Genomic DNA, 26,368 nt, shown 5'->3' on the forward strand with positions numbered 1-26,368 from the left:
ATGGTTCATAACCTTGAGATTATAGAGCAGGAAAGAGAGAGAGAACAGATAAATGAACACAAGTAATGCCTGGGAGTAGGAAGACATGTTTAGCCAACAAACTGTAAATATCCATTTATTTTAGGAAAAAAAGGAAGCAGGCCAGACTTATTTATGTCAGGAAAAAAAAAAAAAAAAAAAAGAACATGACCAGAAAAACTAAGCAGTTCTGAGAAGAGCTAGAGCTCAAAACCAAAAGCTACAGAAGCCATTGGAATTGTGTCCCATGTTATCTCAGGAAGACAGTCAGGCAGACCACAGGCTGCCCACGCAGGAAATAAGCAAAAAAAAGTTTAAAAAAAAATATCCATAGAGCGTAGGACTGTGTTTGGAAATTGATGACTGTGCAAGCTAAGGTTGTAATTATGCTGCTTCACAAACACTTCCAGCAAATATGTCATTCAAATCTTATTCCAGATTTTAAAGAACCTCTGTCTTTAAGTAAAGAATCCCAAGAAGACCAGCAGAACCCTAGAATTTCTTGCCCTCTGACTCTTGTCCATTCTGAAATCTTCAATGACACTACTCTAGCTGTTCTTTTCAGAAACTATTGTCATCTGGGTTATTTCTAAACACCTCATTTATTACACTATTTTTGATATGGCAGTAACTTCCATTTAACACATTAGCTATCAAACCCAGATTAAAATTTATATTTTAGTATTGCAATTTATATTTTTATCAATGTTGATTCAGGATGGCCCTTAAGATTTGTCAGTAAGCACCTTTTTCAAAGACAAAACTATGTGTATCATTGCTTTTATAAAGTGTGTATATATATTTGTATATATACGTATAATTACTAAGGCTGTAAGGAAGAAACACTTTATTTGCAGTCAGGTCAGAATGTAAAGTAGGTAGAGTGTATGATGTTGACACCCTAAGTAGCAAAATTTGAAGTAAGTCACATTATATCATAAGACTGATTTTAAAACTATCATATGAAAAAACATGATATTTTAGGAAATACATTCTTAAGATTCCTTTCATTTGGCTTTTTTTCAGCATTAAGCCCTTCTATGGAGGGGTTGTAATTAAAAGGTTTTTCCAACAACTCAGTGAATAGAAAGATATTACAATGATAATATCATATTAAATGTTGACATGAAATATATTTTCATAGTCAAAACCATCCATCCTGAGTCTTCAGGCTAGGGTCAATAAATTTTTCTGACAATTTGCAAGGCTGATTTAATGTTCCTACAAGAAGGAATAACAATGAATGTCTGTGTTAACATCTAATACAACTCTAAGCATGTCTATTGTGAGACTAGATGCTTCCGTAAGCTTCATCAAACTCAAACAGTTGACTTTCTCTGTTTATGTACTAAACAGAGAGCTCTATTCCCTTCCCTCCTGCCAAACTTGACTACTAATTGCTTTCTGAACATTTACACATTGTCAGAAGTTGTATCAGACTGAAGATGGAGCAATTATTTTCTACAGGTTATTTTCAAGGAAACCTTACAGAGAAATCTCATCCATTAAAGCAGCATGAAAATTTTTCTCGGCACCACAGGGACTGCTGAAAGAAACACCTGAAGTGCACACAGTGATGTTTCTCTACATATCAGGCCCAGAAGCACACAAAGCTTTAGATAATATTTAAGAAGGAGAAAGAAGAAAATAAAAAGCTTTTGGCACTGTTTGCATACAGAGTCAAGAGATACAATGACCACAGAAAATGCTATTTATAAAAGTATTTTTCATCTCATGAATAAGCTGAGCAAACTGTGTTCAGTTTCAGTAATACCATGTGATATGTGGTACTGAAGTTATGTTAAAGAGCCATTTGCTGGTTTAACTCCATAATTTATTGTGAGCACATAATCCATTCTTAAGCCATTCTGAGCCCAATAAAAATGAGCACCAGAGCCTGAACAAGAGAGCACCAGTAGGGATTTATGAGTCAGGCATCTTGAGCTAACAGAAGTCACTGCAGTCCTGCAGTGGGTTTTTACAGTCACCACAATGCACTGGGGACACCCATGGGGAGAGTTTGGAGCAGATGCTGGGCAATGTAGTCCAGAAGAAAAACAAGCCTGCAGGGTTGAATGAAACCACAGCTTCATAACTGTTCTGGAAGAGAAAAACATTCATTACCCTCATAAAAATTTTATGTCCAAATATCTCTCATCTTCCAGGTAAGATGGGAAACTTCTCTGTATAGAGAAACCCTAACATAGTCAAAAAGTAGAAGTGGTTGTTTTGAACCAAGCATAAATTTTTGTGGTTTATTTATTTATTTACCACATAAAAATCAAATTGCTGCTGATATTTAAAAAGAAGACCAGGGACTTGCTTAGAATCTTTTCTAAGAATTTCTGTATATGTGGTATCCTTTCTGCATTTACGTCTGAGCCACAACTGTAAAATAAGACCATTCATGTGCACTTTGTGCTTGTATTTTCAAAGGCGATTTCAGTGCATTATGTGGAAAAGAAGTCCTGCAGTTTCACTGGTTTCTTACATTGTGAACAGATCAAAATGTATTGAAAAGAGATGTGAATTATAACTCCCTGGTGACTGACATTCAAACACCAGCATCATTTATGAAATGATGACTGTAAGTTTCAATAACTTTTTGACCCCAGGAACCTGGCCTTTATCACTTTCATAACCGTGTACTACGTCCTTACCATTAATATTTCACAAAGAGGGATTTTTCTCTCAAACATATTCATTCTGATTTTGAAGGAAGATGTATGTTCAAAATTTCAGGCAGTGAAATAAAGCTTAAAATATTTAATCAATAGATCACAAATTTTGATTTTTCTGTATTTACAGAATTCAGTGGACTATTCATCAGGGAGAAAATTGATGACCTTTCCTTGTGATAACATTTCCCATAGCTGAAAATACCCTCCATCTTCACTTACATGTTAATTGAAAAAATGGAAGGTTCAAGCACAGATAGGCTAAGAAAAGGGGGGCTCAGGAAATGAATGAAGAACATTTATGTATGGAAATACAATGACTGAAAAAACAACAGAATGGGAATTTGTTTTGCATTTCACATCAGTTTATACACAGCACACATAAAGGTAAGAGGTGAGGGAAGTTACTTAATATGTTTAGTAATGCCTTTCTCAGTCAAATGATTTCCAGACTAATTTAGAAGTGAGGCTTCAAGTTTCATAGGTGTGAATCAAAGGTAGGTCCAATGATCTTGATTCAATACCACTCACAAAAAATACATGTGGCAGAAATTGGGGTTACTGTAAGTGGGATGAAATCCTTTCATTTCTGAAAGTTATTTGTCAGCACATATAAACTTGACTAGGGGATCCACTCTCTTTCCTTTGGGGAGGACCTGTAGCCTGAATAAAGAGTGTGCACAAATTAGTAATGCTCTGGAAAGTCTCAGCCAAAAGTCCCAGACAAGAAAGAACATTTTTTTAAGTTGATAGGGCTGAAGTATCATAGCATGTCTCTGGAAGAAAATCAAGTGGTTTGGTGGTGATGCTGGCAAGTAGACTGGTGCTCTGCATCTTTCTTCTTGCCATTTTAGAGATCATCAAGCTTAGTGCTGTAGCAACCTTTCACTAGCTGCAGCTTCTCTCTGAAAGCTTTGGGGCGGACTGTCATATACCCCAATCCCTTTAAACTTAGATGTCAGTTAAAAGGCTGACAGGATATTCAAACCCTTTTGACCCTGAATGGGAGTTAGGTAACTAACTACCAATGGTTTTGTTTCTAAAGACTGTCACTAGAACTTCACTCAAACAGTTCCCTTTTCCGAGAAGCTAGTGGAGCCACGGAGAGCTAAATAAAGGTAGAAGAGACAAGAGTTAGTTCGTTTCATTATAAAATACGGTGCAGCCTGGCAAGATAATGAAAATGTTATTGTTTCATCAAGAACAACCAAGTGTACCTGATTTAAGTTGGGAGGGGGACAAGCAGCAGCTTTTTATAATATTAAGCTCAGGAGAGTTTTTTCTTGTAAAAGTCATTTCTTCATTAAAAGTGTAATTGAAAAGGGACATGCTGTTCAACAAGTTCAGTGTTTTATATATGCCATAGAAATCCCACGACGTGTCTAAAAATGAAATTCATATTAATCACTGACGTCCTAATCCTCCTGATATAAGATTTATATTCAGGGATATGTTCTCTTCTGAAACACCAGAATCAACTCTGAAAATGAGATTTTAGATTAGCTCTTTAGATAGTCTTCTCATAGGCTCATCCATATGAAATTTGCTATGTGCTTTCACAGCATCTGGGGATAAAGAGCTTCTCACAGTGCCCACATTTGTCATACATGGTTAGAAAGCTAAGGTACCATTCATACACTTCACTTTGTAGTTCTTCTGAAAACATCAATCACAATCTGCCACCCTTTCCTACAGTGATTGGACAAGTCACTGTTCTGAACACAGCATAAACCTCAAGGTCATTTTTCCCTAATTATTTTTGTCTACTCTAGAAACTTCATAAAAAGTTCATGAAAAGGCTTGTGAAAAAGTCAGGCTTTTAGAAAGAGACATTTTACTATCTGACATCTTTACTTCCTATGCATTGCTCTTTATTTGTTCTTTTGACTGCATTTTACAGCAAGCTGCAGATTCCAGTAATAAATCTGCATTAGAATTCCATCAAAACTGCCATGTATATGTGTTTCACTATAAGCAGTAAAGGTACCAGAACCTACTTTATTTTCTAATTCCTTTCTCTTTCACTCTACAGTCTTTTGAAAGGAATTTTTGATACAGAGTTTCTCCTCACATTTCAGTGACAATACAGGTAGTAAGAATGTGCAGCATGTGAAATCACAAAGTAATCTGCAGTGCTGGGGGAACATTTCAAATGTATGCAAGAACCAGCCAAACCAATGAACTAGGTTTCTTTTACAAGGAACAAGTTGGGCTAGCAAAATACAATTCTTTCAATCCTTAAAAAAGAATGAGGTATACTGTATTGGACAGAAAATTCATAACATTCAAAACTTCTTAAAGTCATATCAAAATTATGCTAGCCAAGCTTTATGAAGCAGAAATAGATTTAACATCAATGACTTTTTTTTGTTGTTTTCATATTTCCGTAGAAGGTAAATACTTTTGCACTCTTTGCAGGCAGAACAGAAATGTGAATAATATAATGCAAATGTACTTCCAAGATGTTTTAGCACCTTCAGTATAGCATTTGTAAAATCTGTATTGTCTTAATCACTTTCTCGGCAGGCTTGCAAAAAGTATAAAGCTCCATGCTTTTCACAAATGTAAAAAACTAATCAAATGCAAAACCAAACTGTGCACTGTATGGATCCTATCTTGTTTGTAGTTTAAAGAATCAAATTGAGCAAATTTCAGCCCCCTTTTGGCAGGATTTAGAACCTAACTCTCTCATACACCTTTTCAGAAACTTAATAGGATGTTGCTTTAGTTGTTCAAGGTAAACTGCCAAATAAGCAGAATAAACAGATTTTTTCTTCATTAAATATGCATAAGATTGAGGTTAATCTACTAAATTGCAAAATAGTTTTTATTCTTCAGCTGCTTTCAGTTTATTATAATTTATTACTATGAGGTCTTCACCTGAATGGGATGAATCCTTGAACTGGATCTAAATAAGTAGATAGAACTGGAACACCATATGCTTTGCATTACTAAAAAAAAAAACCAAAACCAAACACAACCCCCCTGCCCCCAAACTCTTTGTTTAATTTCTTTTTCTTTTCCTTTATTGAAAATGAGGAACACAGTCCCCCTGTCTTATATAATTTCTTAGACACAGTGGCCTTACTGATCATAAATCCCAGACTGAGAGATTAATGTTAAACTGCCCAAATTTCCAAACACAGTAAAACATATATGCAGAATCAGTGTCAGGTTCCCTCCAGTGTCCCTAACAGTCTCAGAGCTCTTTTGGTGTTTTCCTCAGTCCTTTCAGATGGCCATTCCTTCTCAGCCTTCAGACTCACTCTGTGTCATGCCATGGAAGGCAGACCACTGCTTACAGAAGTCTGTGGCTTGTGGGATCATTCCTCTCTATACTTCACCTTGGAAACCAGTTTTCAAAACCAGCCCTAACCCCCAGCCTCATTGTTCACTTCTTCTGTCATGAGTTTTCCTCTACAGTCATCCTAGCCAAGGAGGCTGATTTTCTATGTAGCTAATTTTTTCCCACAATGGCCCAACTGCATAAGAAAATTCCCAAGCTAACATCCCTTTGTTGGTCATCATCTAGGATATATGTGACACAGGCTCTAAATGGCTGATTCCATATACCCACATACAGATAGATTCAGCTGCTGTAAGGAGGACTGGTGAAAGTCGATTGAACAGGTAAAGTCAGAGTTCAAACTTGTGTATGTTAAAAACAACCTTTTGAAACTACGAAGTGCCTTGAAAAGAGACTAGAAATTTCCAGGAGATATATTTGTTTGCATAATAGGTAGTACATGCTAAACAGTGCATCTCATTCATATTCCTACCATCAAGGAAATATTTCTTTTGTGTTTGCACAGTCATATACTATTATTCTGGGATGGGTTCTCTAAAATAAGAACTGGAAAACACACGGTACAAAAAAGAAATTATCTCTTGATCTCCTAGGTGAACTCAGAGGAGCACAGCAGACTTTTAAGGTCAAAACTTTTATATGAGCAAAAAGCCATCTTTTGCCCCATGCTGGTCAATTTAAAGAACAATGCAGCAATTTCAATTTATTCTAGGCCACAAAAATCCAAGATAACAGTTCATTAAACAGTCAATTTCCTCCTCTCCACATAGCCCAGTTAATTTATCCTGAGTTTCTGAGAACTTACACTCTGTCTTTCTGCATTCCTCTTTCCTTTACCTCATCGTGGATATTCAGTAGCTCCACTGCAGGGGGTCACAGGGCATAAGAGCGGAAGAAGATAAGCATAGCAAAGAAGAATGGAACTGAGTTGAACAGAAGCACAGAGCTTTATCGAGGGACTGGCAATCCATCTTGCTTCACAGACCACAGCCAGGGGTAGATATTTTTCTTTTGGAATGACACGTGTATGTGTTTGAAATAACTCATTTGAGAGCTGTTTCCCCTGAACTAATCTCAATTGGAAAAGGGCATTGTTCAGCCTGCTGCTGCACAAAACACACCAACAAAATCCCTCTTGATTCAGGATGATCTCTGCCTTTGCCATCTCTTGGCCTAAGATGACTGTATTTCAGATTTTGTCTATGGAAGAATCTTCCTACAAGAAACGCATTCAAGCGCATACTTAAGTTTTCACACACTCTTAAACCATAATGGGAAAGATTAAAATTAAGCTCTAAAGGTCAGATTTTCAAAGGAATCAATATGAGTTAGGCATCTTACCTTATTAAACATTATTTGAAAATTCCATCCGTGCATTTTGGCAGCTAATTTTTTATCTGTGAGGATCTAGACCTAATTACTTTCCTGCTCATGGATGACCTCAAAAAGTCTAGTGGTTAATTGTTTTCCTGTATTAGGGCATGAACATTGTGACCCCTACATGATACTGAAACGTTTTGGCAAAGTTTAGGACACTTTTGTGGATTTATGATGTTTAAAATGTAAATGTCAAATTTATTACAGAGGTCTAGGGCCTGCAAAGGAGGTAAATAGCCATAGCTCCTTCAGTAGTGGTAGAAATGCATTGATTTTCATGAGTTGAAAGTCTGACTCAAATCCTTTAAAGCTGAATTAATTATCAATGTATTTGCTAGCTGTGAGAATGTCACACAACTGGCTATACAACTGTAGCACATCTCGACATTTAGCTTTTGCCAGAAGTGTTGCTATTAAAAAATATGTATGCATGGTAGACCTGCTTCCCTGCTGACTGGCTCATGTGAAATAAGACATTCTGAAGGCAGGGGGAGGAACATGAGGGAAATAGCAATCGTAATTTCACAAGGAAGAGAAGCAACTGAGTTAAAATAGCCTCCAATCGAACATTTTAACAATGTTATTAATTATTGTTAATTGGGGGGAGGGAATATTAATTAAATTAATTTTAATCTAGCTGTTACAATTCCCGCACAAGAAACATTGTGTGATGGCTTTGCACGGATATGGAAATGCAGAAAGGTGCCCAGGCTTTCCGTCTGCAATACTGAATTCTGTCGGAAGTGGTTGGTTTGTTTCTAAGCTGCGGATCTGTTCTGTCCTTGTGCTTGCCCCCTTGGAAAGAAACAGTCTGGGTTTCCACGGTGCTAATGGAACTGTGCAGCTTGAGTGGGACCTGATTGTTCAAACTGCTGAGTATGTGAGGAGCTGAGAGGATCCAGGAACTTATGCAGTATCTTAGCAATGTGTGAAATCAGGAGACCTTTATAAAAATAAAGGAAAATGTGCTATCCTACATGGTGTAAATGAATGTACATCCCTGAGAATCCAAGAAGTATACACTAGCTGGACCAAAAGCCTTTGTGCTGCTGAACATGTGGAAGAAAAACAAAAAAACAAAACCACTTACTCGCCAGCTAAAGCTATTGAAGATTTACACAAGGTAGCTGAATCCCTAAATGACATACAGCTCTTCGTTTTACACCACCTGATCCCCATCCTCAACAAACTGAGTAGGAGATCATGGGAGCAGAAGAGGATCCTCAGGAACAGCCTCTCCTGGCAGAGGCCTGGTCCAGTGATGTAGAACGAGCCCTTAAAAATCACCTCTTGTTCCTAGGTGGTCCCTGAAGAATACCTACAATAGGCTGCTTTCTGCTGCAATGGTAAGCCACCTCTTCATTTGCTCAATCCTGGCTGGTTCAAACCCAGACATCCCCATCCTTGGAGGGAGAGTGTGTTCACAGGCGATACCCTTTGGCACTATGCCCCTCCACAGGTGGAACAGAGAATTTTTAGGACGGCATAAATGATGCTAAGAACTGATTTTTACCTGCCTCAGAAAGTCATACATGAGCACTCAGTAGTTACTTTTAAAAGACCTGTTAAGCTTTTGAGTCTGTTCTCTAATCAGTCTTCTACATCAAGACAATAAAAATTTAAAGGAGCAAAATAACTTATTTTTCTTTTCTTACTAAAACAGCAGTGACTGTAGCACAACTAAACACTTCTCTAGTGGGTTCGTGATTTTAATTTTGAGAAACCATGTGACAAATAATGACAATAAAATGAAAAGGACACTTGCACATTAATATAATTATGGTCAAACTATAACACATAAGCCTTAAAGAATAAGTAATGCAACCAAACAGGCTGAAGAAAGGCTCTACATATCAAAAGGAATTATCTGAGTGTGCAAGACAGTCTGCAGACCCAGTATAAAAGAAACAAACAAAAAATCCCCACTAACATACTCTGGCTAACGTAATAGAAATATTATCAGGCACATGAACCTTGTTGGGTGATCTGGTATACTGGAGATACAAAATTAACCACATGAAATCATGAAGTAGAGCATATGGAAATTCTCAGCAGTTTCTGCCTTCTAGTTATAAATTTCTTACAGTTTGGACACATCTCCAGCTCCTTCAGAATGAAAATTATTCAAAATCTCATTTTTTCCTTTTAAAAAATGTTGCCACAAAAAGCTGCAAAACATGACTTACAAACCAGAAGGCAATGGAGGTTCTCCAAATGTATTGTTAAATATGAAAATCACTGAGACTTCCATAAGCTCCCTTCTCCAACTAGGGGAAAGAAGAGGTCATTTATTCATGATTTTTAAAGGGTTTGCAATTAGCAGTGCTGCCTAAAGCCAGCAAAGCAGTAAAGGAAATATGTCCCGTGTTGCAGGACTTTAATGGAATTACTCATACCTCCTCTTGCTCTTTGCTTAGAAAGATCATATGAATGAGAGCAGAAGAAAAAAGTTTGGGCAGCTGAGTCATTCTCCATGATCCCATGGCTCACTCTCATCCCTTACGTCCATTTACATTCAGCATGAATTATAGCAGCCATCCTAGCAGCCATAAGGCTACTTGCACCCAAAGCAGAGAAACAGATCTAGAGCAGGTAAAGTCTGATGAAAGGAATAGTGTGATGAGCTTTAAAACTTCAAGCTACTTCCTATGCTGTTCTGCCTGGCCAGAATTCCCTGCATCTTAGTATATTTTAATATAAATTCAAGGATTTAAACTACTGCTGGAAGAGCAAATAGAAGTGATAAATAAAAATAATAGGTGGAGAGGGGGTTTGTCTCACCAATTACTGGCATATGGGACCACTTGGCCTGAAGGGAAGGTGTTCTGCCTCAGAGAACTGTTTTTCCTTAATCCAGCAAGTCTCATTACACTAATCCGAGCAAAGTCCTCATTTTTAGTGCTTTCAAGTGCAGTCTTCAGTAACATCTGTTTGAATTAAAGAAAGAACGGTATGCTTTTCCTTTCCAGCTGCATAAAAAATAATTCTTCACAAGCTGTGATTGCAGTTTATTAGTTCAAAATGTTTATGAAAAACAGCAACATCAAAAAAGCCAAGAAAATTCAGTTATGGAGGAGGTAAGGAGTTTGTTGTTGCTTGTTTCCTGTTAGCTGTTCTGCATGTGAACGTAGTTTCTCCCTGATTCACACCAAGGATATACATTAAGAAATTTACAATTTAATAGATTGTGTTCAAAAGTATTCCTTATTTAATAAACCTAAGATCTTAATGTGTGATGAAGATTGTATTTTCTTTATGCTGTGCTTACTAGTACCAATTAAGGATTCAGGCAGAAAAGGCTACAGGCTAAGTATATAATCTGGATTTCTGACATGTTTACTTCCCTTTCCTGCTTTTTCTCTTTTTAACTATGTGACAGAAATGTGGAGATATATCCTGAAGTCCCTAGTCAATTTTGGCTTAGTCTTCAGAGTCCTTTCCTCATCACTATGTAGATAGCTACTATATTTCTTTGAACGAATCTTTAAGGCCCAAAAGGTTAAATAGATCAATGTTTTGTTATATCTCTGGAATTTTCCATATGTTAATGTTTAGAACTAGTGTGAATGTTTAGGAAAAGTTTTAAGAATAAATATTAATTAAATATTAATGTGTAGAGCTTATTCTTGTTAAAATAACTTATTATTGCTATAGCAATAACTTTGTAATGGTAGTAGCAATACTACAGTAACAGAAGAGAAATACAATCTTGTGGTTCCACTGGCATTATGAAGAAAGTGAACTTTATGGTGCTGCTTTATGAGGGGAAAAATAAAAAGGCACAGAAAAATGCCTTCAGCATATCAGAAGGCAACTTAATATTTATTAACTTTTCATTGGTTTTTGTTTGTTTGTTTGGGGTTTTTTTTTCCATATTGTCCAACAGATCCAGTAAAATCTTTGCTTTAGATTCTGCCCCAATTCAAGTTAAAGGGAATGTTATCATTGGCTTCCAAGAGGCCAGGATTTTATGTGAAAAATTATTCACAACAGCATTCTGATCTGAATGCTAAACGTGCTTATGGTTATTCTAGGCATTAACATTTTAAGATTCTTTTTCCTGGTAAAGTATTAGTTAATTACTTCCCTGTCAAGTCTTTTGATGATCAGATAATGGTGGTAGGTCTGGTTCCAACAGATGCAGTAAGACATTGTCAGTCTCCATTATAAAGGGCTGGGGTTTGTGGTTGGTTTTTTTTTCCATTTTCCTTCCTCAGTGTGCAGCCAGGTGATAGAACATACTCAGCTGGTGAAAGTATGCATTTTCCTGGGTCGTCTAAGCAGCATCACTATTAGAATAATGGGGCTGGCCCAGTGCTTTGGAATAAGAATGAGCTATGTTTCATTTCTGAAAGCATGATAGAAAAGTACTAATAATGCCCTTCAGAAACACATAATGTGATTTTTATGAATCACACCTAGCAACTTATTGTGCGTTTGTATCAGATGGATTTCTGATTAGGTATCAGCTCATTTAGGAGTCTCTTTACACTAAGAGATGTCCATTTAAAGCCTGATGAAAAATATATGGGATGATCAAGTGCCAGATGATACCAACAGCACTTGTAATTTATTGAGTATTTCAGAAGACCCAGGAGGAAGACCTTTACAGCAAGTGGATCTCTTCTGCTGAAGGAATTTTATGCTACCTTTCTGTTTTACAAGTTTCCCTGCTGGTTGCATAGGTAATCACTGATAAGTTCCTAAGATGTTCCCCTAGAGGCGTCTGCTGTCCTCCCCACAGAAGAATAAAATCTCTTCAATAAAGGGACTCAGTACAGAGTTGCAGATGGATAGATAAGCAACATTGTGTTTATTCCAAGAAATATTGATGTGGTAAGGTAAAATCAAATAAGTCATCCTTTTCAGGTTACTGGTGTCCTTTCAAAGCACCGGACCAAAAACCAGCTTTACAGCATTTAAAAATTATTGCACGCTCACAGGGTTTCCACATGGAGTTTTCAAAAGCATTTACTGGTTTCTAATTGCAGCCAATTTAGCAGCTTTTTTGTCTTCTTGCCTCACACCATAAAAAATAACTTCTATTTTTAACTCTGGATAATTTCTTTTCTAGCCTGATATTTCACATGGACTCCTATTTTAATCTTATTACTCTGATACTTTCTAAATTACTATTAAATCCCAATATGCAATTCATATACTTCTAAGTAAATTACTTACCTTAAAAATACAAATTTCCCTTGGTGTTTCATCACAGGAGCATCTCAAATGTATAAAGATGATAAAGAACTCCAGTGCCCAAATTACCAGACTACAGGTGATATGCACAGCATTAAAAACATAGCATTTGTAGTTATATTTTATTCTGAATAGAGCAATAAAAAGTGGCTGGCATCATCAAGCCTGAGAGTTATTGTGAGCATGAAGTGAGTTTTGAAACCTCGAGATAGAGGGTAACCACAATTCCATTAAAGTAAGGAATTGAGTCAAAGATGTTCCCATTACTGCGCTGATACAACAAAATGAAATATAGAGTCATTTCCACACATCCCTGCCATGATGAATGACAATATAAACGTAGATGTACCCAGAAAAAATACAAAGCATTTGAGTTTTATGCCAGACAGAAGTTATGGGAAAACTCTGATTCTTTTAGATCAGAGGTTTAAAAAATAAGAAAGGAGGAAATAAATATTCACCTGAATGTTCTTAATAGACTTCATGGGATGGTAGGTTGAAACTGAAGATGTACATTGTTCTACAAAGAATACAGGTGCAGAAGGCTGGGGGAAATCACTGTCTTTGACTTACCTACATCACCAGTTGGTGGCATTACTTAACCATTTCACTTCCTAACAGGAATTGGTTTAACATTCTCAATATACTAAATAATGCCCTATTAAAACTTAGAAATTACAGTCATTCAGGGGAACGGTTATGCAGATTAATGTTGATTAGTTTAAGAACAGGAAAAATAGCACAAAACCTCAAGTTAATTGAATGTTAAACCTGTAAAATTGAGCTCTCTGAGGAAAATTAGCTTTTAAAGAAAGAGGCTTCTCCTCAGGCATTAGCTTGGCCATATTGCAAACAATATCGTATATTAAGATTGCATTTATGATATTAAAAAAAATCTAATGCAATTTGAATTTAATTGGAAACATAAGGAAGAAAGCCCGTCGCGTTACTATTCATTGATTCATTGATTGTAATGACTGAAGAAACCATTCCGATCATTTGTACTAACATCACAGGACACAGAACTGTGCTTAATAATTTCTGCATCAAGTTCACAGTTTATAATTGAGTATTATAAGTATTATTTTGTATAAATCTATGTTATTCTGTGTCTTCTAAAAGGACCTCTAAAGTTCTCAAATGATGAAGCTATATTCCAAATTATTAATGTGATCCTATTATTATTATTCATGCAGTACTCAGAAGACTGGGCTGAACTTGTAGCTTGACTGTGCTTGGCACAGTGCAAGCACACTTGTGGTGGGTTGACCCTGGTTGGATGCCAGGTGCCCACCAAAGCCGCTCTATCACTCCCCCTCCTCAGCTGGGGGGAAGAAAATATAACAAAAGGCTCGTGGGTCAAGATAAGGACAGTTTAATACAGTGATAGCAAAGGTCGCACGTGCGAAAGCAAAGAAAAAAAACCAAATGATGTTATTCTCTACTTCCCATCAGCAGGCGATGTCTAGCTGCTTCTCGGGAAGCAGGGCTTCAGTACGCATAGTGGTTGCTCCAGAAGACAAAATGCCCCCCCTCTGTCTCCCTTTACTTAGCTTTTATATCTGAGCTGATGTCATATGGTATGGAATATCTGTTTGGTTAGTTTAGGTCAGCTGTCCTGATTGTGTCCCCTCCCAAGATCTTGCCCTGCCCCAGCCTGCCATTGAGGGGGGGGCAAAAATGTTGGGGAGACAGCCTTGATGCTGTGCCAGCACTGCCCAGCAGTAGCCAAAACACTGGTGTGCTATCAACACCTTTCTAGCTACTGATGCAGGGCACAGTGCTATGAGGGCTGCTGTGGGGAGTATTAACTCCATCTCGGCCAGACCCAATACAATACTCCAAAAAACCAATCTCCTTTTCAAAGAGAAGATTGGCATCAAGTGGCAGACAAAATAGAGGCATATGAGTTGCCTGAAGGTCAGAGGCAGAACTGGAAGTAGGGAGTTCTGCTTGTGTGTCCTAACTACAGAATTACACTGTCATGAAGCAGAGTCATCTTCTCTCAAATGTCACCCAGGGTTTTTTTTAATTTATTGACTCTTCAGTGCTTTTTTCCATGCACTGAACATTTATTAGTGTTAATTTTTCTTTCTCCACAAAATTATGTTGTGGTGGTTCTGTTTTAAAAGAGAACAACAAAATATCAAAAATCTGCAGATTATGGGCAGTTTTAGCAATCTGAAACGGCAGGTTGGACAAGTGCTAACCGGAGTTACATTTACTGGAGGCCCAACCTCCCCTATTAATATTGTTTGGTAAGCTCTGTATCAATGATGATGGAGAAGTTCAGTGCAGCAGTTTTTTGCCTCCATCAGATTTGTGGCTGCCTCAGGATCTGGAAGTAGTTGACAAATTAGCTATACTGGTTCTCATCCTGCCCCCAGTGTCACTGCCGTGCCTACTCCACACTATCTTTCCACGAGCTGTTCAAAAACTTGCATATCATACCTCCACTTCTGTCATACTGAGACAGTCTGTAACAGTTCTCTCAACAAGAAATAGTTCAGCCTAAATTGTATTTTTATAACAAAAAAAATCATTAATAAGTCATTATATACACTGTGCAAGAAAGGGAGAGAAGAACAATCACATTTGCTTCAATTATTCATATTTGTATGACACGAAAAGATTGTGCACTGCTGAAACATAATAAGGCCTGACAAAAGGCAGCCTAGTGCACCAGCAGCAGGTTTCCAGTAAAGAAACTACGTCCAGGTCTCCCTGTTGGTTACAGGCACAAATTACGGCAGTTCTTGCTGGTGTGTCTATACGACTACCACCGTGTGTGGTATGTGTACATCTATGTGGTTCCCCCTGGACCCGCACGTTTGGGGACACGTGAGAACTCTCAAAACCAGCAACTCTATATACATCCTTGGGCCATGGGGGAAGAAAGTGGGCTTTTATTGTAACCCAGCCTACACTAAATAGAAAGCCTAATTTTTTATTTTTTTTTTTTGGTAAAGAGATTTGTAGTTCTGCAGGTTTGGGTGGGGTTTTGTATGTTTGGGGTTTTTTTCCTAATTTTATTTGGAAAAAAATGACCACATAATTTTGCCCAAAAAAAACAAAACAAGGCAAATGCTGAAGTTTGTTATGCTGGTACAAAGGTGAACAAAATAAGACTAAAATTGCAGCAGAAATCTATATTGTGATATTTCTAAGGAGCAGCACATAAAAGGCTATCACAATGGGCTGAAATAATTATTTTAATGAAGAATTAAATTAATAATCACAAATGAATACAAAATGAAATTTTTATATTTCAGACTATTAAATATGTGACCATGGCAGAGTAAAACCAGGCAATATGTCTTACTGAATTATTTTGTTATCATTATATCATAAGAAAAGAGAACATAAGATAAATATATTATTACCTAAAATAGACTCAATGAATATTTAAGGCATATGTAAATTAATTTTGAAGGCCTAGAGGCTAGTAAATAAACCAATTTGTAGTAATTGTGTATTTTGTCAAAACCAGAATGCAAAACACACTATGAAGAACATGAGGCAAATCAATCATGTTGCTCAGATTTAAGGAGACAGGGTGTGGGGGTACATCACGTAGTATATTTGTATATGTATATCTATGCTGACACATATCTGTGTGTGTATGTGTTTGCATGTGGGCATGCCTTATAAATGAGTAAAGTAGGTTTTCTTCTTAGCACTCAACCCATGTGTGCAAAGAGTGGTCAATTCAGATACAAGAAGTTTCACTTATCTATAGTACTTACACAAAAAATTGGTAATTTCTTCAGTTTCTAGAGCCTGGAAATTCTGAGCCTGGAACTTCCATAGTACCTAAATTCAGATGGAAAATGGATGTTCAGTTTTGGGTAAAGTTGAGGCTGTTGAATTCAGTGGGCCCAAGACTTCATAACCTGTTTTCAGGTCTACCTCAGGCTGGTATTTTAGAGTAGTTAATGTCTGAGATGATTGAATTGAAAAGCAATTCTTCTTTAACACATTTTTCACATGGGACTTTACACACATCCATTTTTAACAAACAGAAACCAATAACTTAGTATCTTATTATTTTGTAAAGCATAGCATGTATTAGGAGAGGAACTAAACAGATTTTCAACACTTCAGATGGGAAAAAACATGACTATTAGCAAGGGATTTCAGAACTTTCTTATTATTTTCCATTATAATCCAGTTAAACTCAGTGCAAATAAATGAACTGACCTTTATGGCAATTGACTATGAACAGCATATCCTCCTTAACACTTTAAAGCATTGGTAGTTTTTACTGTGATTTTCCTTCCAATTAAATGTAGGAAACTTACATTCTCTCCGTCTCTGTCTCCACCTCCCCATAACATAGTGAACATAATGAAAACTGAGTTCGTGTGGTCCTTTGTTTTCCTCATCTGTGGAGAGTGAATGTATATTGATCAGTGACAGCAGCTGCAGAGGAAATGGACTGGGTCTCCAGGAACTGTAAATCAGATGTAAATCAATTTAAGTCAATAAAGCTATGAGAATTTATACCAGCTGACAAGCATTACTGTATTTTTTAAATTATTACAAAGAAATTGAAGAAGTTTCTGGGAAAAAAAATGGATAAACAACAATTACAGTGTGCTCAGAATCTAATTTATGTCAAAATCTGGCTTGCAAATTAACTTAATTAATGGTTTTCTTTGATATTGTGGTGTTTTGGGATACACCAACTCCTTTTCTGTCTGTTTATCCAAAATTACGAGGCAGGCTACAAGAGAATCTCAGAATGTAATGATTCAAGAGTACTTATATATAGGGTTTTTTCTAACTAATTTATATTTATTTTATAGTAAAAATGTAATTTTCTGGCATTTAGAACATTTAAAACGTTCTCTAGAGTAGGAAGTCTAATTTTGCTGATATGACAAAGCAGAAAGGAATATGAAAATAATGTTAAGGTGAGGTTTGAGGATATAATACGCCTAATCTAACTGAAAATTATGTTGACATCATGTTGCCCATTAATGAAAATAAGACAAAAATATATTGCTTTGTATTGAAATGCTACCTCTAAAATGGATTGTTAATGTAGTATCAAAGAAAATGTGGATTTTCCTCTTCCTTTTTCTAGTTTTAGAGACTGATGTCTCTTCCAGGTAACCACAACTACTTTAACAATGGTGGTCTTTATTCTGTATCACTATAAATCAATAACACTTTTCATAATGAACTGTGCATTTCAGATAAGCTGTTCATTATAAGACTGATGAAAGTGTATGTTACCAAGAAAGCGAGAACGTAATAAAATACTTGTCAAATGTAAAACCCTACAAATTTTCTTCTGGGCAAGTATAGAAAGGATTGTCAGAATGTCAGAATTCTTAGCTGTAGGCAAAACAAGTAGCTTGTTCTGTTTTAACAGCAGTGGTATACACTGCCCAGGCAATCAATTATAATTGACATTTTGTTAGAATAGGAGTATCCATAGCGTAGAGGATGAACATTTTCCATTGTCAGTTGCTAATCAATTCCTTCTGTAAATCTAACTCAGAGATTGTATTTCTGTTCTAACTTCCTTTTAGATGCAAACAGCCAACTATAATCAGAATGAAGCAGCAATCCTAATTATTGCCTCCAATTATTAATGCAGTGGACTTACTTGGTTTGCTTTCATGTCAGCGGCCATGCTCTCAATGCTTTGATGAAAGTGTAGACTTTTACAAATACATAAAGACTTTCAGAATTTGACTGTGTAACGACACAATGCAGTTTCTATAAAATGATAAAAATCAACGGTTTTTAGCTATGCTTGAGATCAGTAGTGTCAGTTTGAACAAGCCACACAGAGAAAAATATTCAAACTTAAATGTCAGTGAGGTAATGCTGGCCACTGCTGTAACTTTCTGTCAGGTACTTTAGTGCCTGTATGTAGACATTCAAGTTTGAAAATGTTGTCTTTAACCTCCAGCTATTGTAAATTCACATTTCAGCTGAGTTTGGCTCCACAGAAGTAAATAGGAAGGTTTCTGTTGACATAAGGATATTAAGAGCAGTCCATATATAAGATAAAGTTCATAATAGGCTTTTATTTTTTGCTTCAAATTCTTCCAGTTAATAATAATACTAGAATAGGAAGAGTAACAGTGTTCCTGCCCTTCAAAACAAGATATGAACTGACAGAGAAAGCCAAAAGAAGCATAACAGATCTATTAACAGTAAAACTTTGGTGCTTTGAACCTTGATTGTGGTCTTAATGAACTTATTCAAGCTCTGCCTTAAAACAAATGACAAGTTTTGTCCACATTATTTTGATGAGTATCCTAATGGAACACAACTCCAGCATGTTATGTCATACCTGTTAGCTGGCTTCTTCCACCTTGCAGAAACTTATTTTATCTATTTGTTCACCACAGAACAGTCTCTTCTCCCTGACTGGTGTGAATATCTTTATGCCTGCTCAAGTTTCATTTTGCTCCTTTCTTTTCCTCCCATGAGATCACATTTCCTTTTATTATTCCCATAACCATTTTCTGAAACTCCTTTGAGTTACCTTTTCTTGAATATGGATCTTCAAAATCATGCACAGAATTGCTTGGATCTTAGCAGATCTTTGCACAAGGCAGGATACCTGTTGTGTTGGAAACATGAACAAGATGCATCACAGGATTCCATTTGACTGTTTCATCTATGGATCATATGGATTGTTTTGCTTCAAAATATTGAAATGAAACACTTCAATTTTAGAAAAACAAAATTTCAGCATTAAAACAAAAATGAAATTATTTGTTGATACAGAAATAGACCCATAAAATATTTTTATTGACAAAATTATATTTTTTATATGTTTGAAGGAAAAAAAGTCAATATTTTTAGGCTGTTCTATACAGAAAGATCACATATACTACACGATTACCTTCTCGAGTCACAGAATAGCACTTCTCATTTAGCTCACTCTAAAGACTGCAAATCCTTTTCAATGATTGGTTTCCCATAATAACCAGCCAACAAAATAGAGTTTAAAAAGAAAACAAAGCAGATTATTCTTTTTTACAGTCACAATTTCTGTCTTCAAAAGACAGCAATAATTGTGCCCCACAGGTGTATGCTGTAGCATGGCTGGAAGGTGAACATACTTCAGTGAACAATGCAAAAAAAAGGAACTTTTTCTCAGACCAATTTTTTAGCTTCCCTTCCATGAAAAGGCACACGTACCCTGCAAAGCTGCACAACTGCAAAGCCTCTGGTCCATGGGTTAGTAGTTTAATATGAGATGGAGCCTGAACCATTTGCCCAAGAAGAACATGCTCTGGTCATTTAAAACTGACAGCAAATGAAAAAGAGGAAGGTGGTAACAAGATCAACTCTTCCTAGTAATAAATAAGTAATACAGTAGAGGTAAATAAACTCCACACGTTTATCTTTGACTCTTTTGTTTGCTCTTTTGAACAGATTGTGGTGAACACATTGTAATAACCAAATTCCAAAGATGGAGAAGGCATAGGTCACAGTGGTGAAATTCTAGAGAAAGGGCTGCAATTTCTTGCATTGCCTACCAGACATTTGACTTGAAATAACAGAAAGCCTTATTTGAAATTAGGTTTATTTACAAACATTGCTATATGCAATTAAGAGAGAGCTGTGAAGGACATGAAAAACTCATTCCCAGCTTTCACAAATCCAGCATACTTATTTTCAACTCTTCTCAAGATAAACCATCAGCCAACTCACTCATACATATGGTCTATTTAAAATTAGGCACTGTGATGTGCATTTGACTGTTGAAACGTAAAGCTGTGTGTCATCAGCACACTAAAATTCTTTCAACCCTCAAGCAGTAACATTCCAGTTACATTCATTATTCCCTGAATAAGAGGTCTGATGGATTAGATTCTCAGCATGCATCAGCAACATGCCTGTGAGGACACAAAGTTGTTTGGTATTGCTTTCTCTGTCTTCTAGAAAACAGTGAGCCTGGATTTGAGATGGAAGTCTGTGTAGCATGAAGGTAATTGGAGGTAGTAAGTAAAGATTGCTGCATGATTAAAATATTCAGTGAATGTGTTTATTTTTAGTCCTGGACACTTAGGCTGTGACTAGAGTAGTAAATTAAACATGCTTGGGATCATTTCCTGGCACTGAAGCCAGCTGGCACGGAATGGCCCCTGCCTATACTACTAAATTCTCTTTTCCTCACCATAACTGCCTTTTAGACCTGTGCTCATTTCCCAGCCAGGCTCAGGATTTGTCTGGAGAGTATTAGCTGGCCCAGGACAGACACATGCAAGGTTTTTTGCTAACAGTTTAACAGTATAGACAATCAAGTTCCAACGTCCCAGAACTATTCACTTTCTTAGCACTTTAGCATATTAATTTATTGTTTAGTCTAAAGGGTTAAATTCTCTGTTCTGTTCCTGCTCTGCATAGGAGCTGAGAACAGGAGCTAACAATATTTATTTCTTTTTCAGATCAGGAAGAAAATTTGGTTTGTTTTTCCAGGTTTTTGTTAGGGTGACCAAGAAATGGTGACAGAAATGTAGGGATGTAGCCTCCTTCCTTCAGACTCAAGTGAAAATAGGGACATGCAAAACTTATTGGTCAGACCAAAAGATGATATAGCTCAGTATGCTCCCTCTGACAGTGACTAACAGCTGATACTTATGGAACAGTATGAGAAGCAAATAGTGATGGTTATTTATGGTACACATTGTCATATTCTGCTACAAAAAATTCACATATGGTGTGGGGAGTAAAAAGGTTGTTCCCTGAGTAGTACAATTAAAGAAACTTGATTTTTTTAATGAATGTCATACCACATGTCCCTATTTGCAATATCCCAAGCTATGGAAGAGCTAAGACCCTTTCATATAGAAGTTCTGTAAGTTTCCTAGATTCCTCAAAGCATTCTCTTGTGATCTGCTTTGTCTCTTTCTAAGGTATGTGTTTACCAGCTGCTTGGTACATGGTCAGCAAGCCTTGTGGAGATAGATGTTGTGTCTTCCGTCAGTGAGGATACTAATTTCTTCTTTTCAGTACTGATTTTTACTAAACTTTTGATTTGCTTGACACCTCTTTTAAATTACATTGTAATTTAACCCTAAATTCAAAAGGTCCTGGAAGGAAATTGACTGGCAGAAGAACAGATGGACTGAAATTCAAAGAAAAATTATCATCTTAGGAAAGGTAATTAAACATTACTAGCAAGTTTACAATTTAGATATAGTCATCATCTTTTTCCTTTATACACATACATCCAGAAATATGGATTTATAGGTGTTTCTATTTACATACAGTGCATTTGATTTAGTATGTCAAATAAGGCTTCTTCATAGATTTAAAAATAACATGTGTGACTTCAAGCCAATAAATAATCAATTTAACATAAACCTAAAATAGAAAGAGGAGACAGCTATTATTTTCACTGTGCTTGACAGGTTGAAAGCTGAGTTAGTAGACTGCCATGCATCGTATTTGGGAGAGTCAGTAATAGGGTCACATATGTCCTGTCAAGTAAGTTTTCTTGCAGTTGTAATTGATATTGCGAGCAATCTCAGTAAATGAAAGCATCTGTCATCCTCCTGATACCCACTCCAATATTGCTGAAGTGAATGGGAAGACTCCTACAGACTTCAAAACTCTCAGAGTTTTGGCATATTTTCAAAGCTCTTGTTTTTCATCAAGTAATTAAGTTGTAGGATCAAGCTAGCTCTTACGTCTACTTAGGAATTACCTCCAAGTCCTGCTCCCTCAGTGGGTTTCCAGGTCACATCCCACCTGGTGTGGGAATGAGACCTCAGTGGAAACCCCTCTTCCACATACTTCCTTTGGAAGAAAATGCAAATGCAGAAGCTGAGAGGATACTGTGGTGTGCTCTAATAAGTCTGGATGACCAGAGGATAAGGACTAGCAAATGCACTGCAGAAAGCAGAGAAATGTTGCCAGCTGCTGTAGACACAGCCTGGGCATGCACTTACACCTTGTCTACTCTTTGAAGCCCAGCCTTGACTGTTGCACTGAGAAAGACTCAAAAGGATCCACTCATTACAAATACCATTTACATTATCTGCTTATTGTTTTTCCAAGTAATTCTATATCCATATGCAGCTAATACATTGGAGCATCTAATTCTTATTCACTACACCACATCTGACTCATTTAAATGTATATCCAATCAGCATCTACATTTACTGTTTTATTTCTGAAACCAAAATAACCAAAATACCTGATGCACAGTCTGCAAATTCAAACCTAATAAACTATCATATTTTTCCCAGCTAATAAAACAGTGCTATAGTGTCTATGGGTTTACCATACAAAAATGGAGAATCTTTGACTCCTATATTGACTTAGTTGTAGCTCATTCATTAGGTAAATTTCTCAGGCCTAATTTTTCCCTGCTTGCATTTCTGTAGAGCTATGCACCTTAATTTAGTCAACACCATGGATTTTTGGGGAAGGGAGATTACACCAAAGAATATAAACTGTTCGTGCTCACGTGGGAAAACACTATAAAAAGCCACCAACTTTGTATTCCTTCAGAGAAATATGGTTTGTATATAATCACAAAACATAAGACTTTATAAGATGAGGCATTACAACCATGAATACATAAGACTGAAAACCCTTAGTAGGAATTCTTTGTGCACTACAAACACTTTACATTAGCTGTACAATGATTTTTTTTTTCCATCCTGACAAACTTGCTTTAATAGTTCCCACCTCATTTACTTATCCACTCAACTGAAGTGAAGAAGAAAAATAATTTAAAGGCCAGTAAACTTCGAAAATATGCTTTATTGAATTTATTGCTGTTTTAAATAGAAAGAAATTAAAGAAACAGTATGTTTCCTGGATTGATTTCTATTCACTGTTACAGAATGCATGTTGGTACAGGCAGAACTTTTCCTGTCAGAGGTGTTATCATGAGGACACTAGATTGCCTCTTTTTCAGTCTTCATGGAAATAAATCACCAGAACAAGGTACCACTACTTTACTGCTCAGGGTGTCCTGAGAAGCAGATGCAGTAAATTCTACTTCTGTGACCTTTTCAGTATTCTGTGTTTTGACTGAGTGTCCATTCTAGTCACAGGTTGCTGAGGTTACAAACAGAAGAGGATAGGAATGGCAAGCGAATCAAATTACAGAATACTAAAAAGGTCAGAGTAGTACCATTTATATTACCCTTCACAGAACAGATGAGGCAGAAAAAGTTATACCTCTGTCTCACGACAAAAATTGTAATGATTCAGTAAACAGCACCAGTGACAAATTCACTTTTGTGCCAAATAGTTGCACTCTAAAGAAATAGCTATAATATCCAATGTTCACATTCGAGACTGTGATCCTGTTATACTTGAAAATGAAGTCAATTGGAAGTTCTGTTGTTTTGCAATAGCATCATTACTTTCAGAAATAAATTTAAATAAAATCTTTCTGAAACAAACTACAAAATTATGTTCAGCTAAAACCATAAATTGGCATGTCTATATCCATGACTTTTTCCAACTGTATTCTATATGCATTGCAGTAGTATGAACTATTTTTTCATAAAAGATTTCTTTTTTTTGGTTGAAATTCTCAGATGGCAAATGATCCTCCTTAGAACTTCAGAAAATCACTGCAATCACTAAACTTTTCTAGTATGCTGTCAGATTAACGTCTACCGGTACATGTAATTAGGATTTAATATCCAGTTGGTAAGTCCTTAATCCTACTTGCAGTCCTCTACATCAACCCAAATTTGGAACCAGTTTCCAAAACATTTCTATAGTCCATTATTATTTCTAAAGTATTTTCAAAATTCTCTAGCAGATGCAATGATGTGGGAGGGTTCTTACCTTTGCTGTGTGACGTATTTATCCATCAATCATTTTCTTCTTTTTTTCTTTTTCTTTTTCTTTTTTTTTTTTTCAATAGCTAATACCACAGGAGCAAAACCTGACTTCCAAAATCTTTTTGGTTTTCAGGAAGATTTTTATTTTTATCAAAAGGGCAACTGTTTAATCTGAGTAGAGCAGCTGCTCACACTAAATTCTCTGCAGCCTAATAAAAATGGTGACCAGACAGCTGTGGAACTGAAGTCTGTTATGATTGGCAACAAACCAGTTCTCAGCAGCACAGATCTAGCAATCATATTGGAAGCAGATTTTTCACTGAAAGCATATAGTTCATAGTAATGCAGAACATCCACTTGGTGTTTGATACAATTTGTTCTCTACTACACAGAGATCTTCTAGGTCAAGCTATCTAATTAATCAGAACAGCTAGATACAGATCCTGACCCATCATCTTATTTCCCATATCTACGTTGCTTGTTGGCCGCATCTAGGACAACAGTTTCCTAACAAGAGGCAAGGGAACATATTTAGGCCAGTTTTCTCCTAGTTTTTATTTAATATATTTCCTATTTACCATATAGTCTCTTGGAAACAGCTTTTAAGTTAGGCAGGGGAAAAAAAAAAAGCATGCCCTCACTGTGGCATGCTTTTTGAGCATCAGTTTTAAAGGTTTAACAGATTTAGCACCCAAGTGATCTTATTTATAAGATTACGCTTGGAACTGCAGTAGTGATTGGTATCCAAATAGTGTTACTGAAAAAGAAAAGTCTCTTTCCAGGAAAGTAAATTGTTCTTAAACATTCTCAGGAATTTACTCATCCACTTATAACTAGTCAGCATAATTCTACATCCACCTAAACAATCAACAAGGTTAACTTAAAAAGTGGTTTTCTATATTAAGCAGTTCACTGCTTGACAATGTAAATGTACATAGGTCAACAGAAAAAAAAAATCATCTTGTTTTTGGTTATTGTTATTTAACATTTATATCCACCACTGCTTTTCAACCAGTCAGTCTCAGCACTCAGGGTGTTAGAAAAAAGCAATCAGGAGGATGCCAAGAGGTTGAGAACATTATTGTAATCTACAACAAAGAAGAAAAATCTCACACCACAACTCCCCACATAACCTCATCCTTCAAGGTCAAATATTATCTGCCATAAATAAATTATAAAGGCTTCTTATCAATTCTGGCTTTGTCCATAGTTTTATTTTAGAAGTAAGAATGTCAGGAACATTTTATTTATTTCTTTTTTTGTTTCGAATTGAGAGGATATCACTTTACTTAAGCATCAACTTATCTACAGCTCTACACTGTCACCATGTTGCTCTGGGCATACCCACAGGGTGAGATGGTCCTGGAAGAAGTTTCAGTTCTCTGAAAGTTAAACCATTATGAACACATTGTCCACTCTTTCTCAGTAATGCCCACCCATGTTTTTTCTATCTATATCAACACTGTTTACCTTTCCCTTTTTTCACCCTTCTTATGCAGTCTCCAGTTATGGTTGGAACATATGATATGCTGTAAAGAGATTTCATTTTTTCATGAGTGATATTAGGTCATCTTTTTCTTCAGGCAAGATAACCATCTCTTTCCTCATTCTTTGGTTCATATTACTGCTAATAAATAAAGACTGGTAATTTTTTTCCAATATATGTTTTTCACTTTGGTTTCTAATCATTATGAACACATACTTTTCAGTCTGTATTATTTTACAACTGTATATAGGGAAAATTTCTTTAAGCAGAGAAACACAAAAGAATTTTCCTGTACAAGATCTTCTGTGCTATGTGATTCATAAACCTGTCCCATAGCAACTGACATCAAGATTTATCACAGCCAAATGAATCATAGCTACATGTACCAAATCTTCTTTCGATCTTATTCTGAATTTTCAAAGAAATAGGGGAAGTAATGTACATATATTGGCACATTCTTAACATATAAATATCCAAAGTGAGTAATTGGATAGCTGCATGGACAGTTCATGAA

Source organism: Buteo buteo, chromosome 3, assembly GCF_964188355.1.
Source record: "Buteo buteo chromosome 3, bButBut1.hap1.1, whole genome shotgun sequence".
Taxonomy (NCBI): Eukaryota; Metazoa; Chordata; class Aves; order Accipitriformes; family Accipitridae; genus Buteo; species Buteo buteo.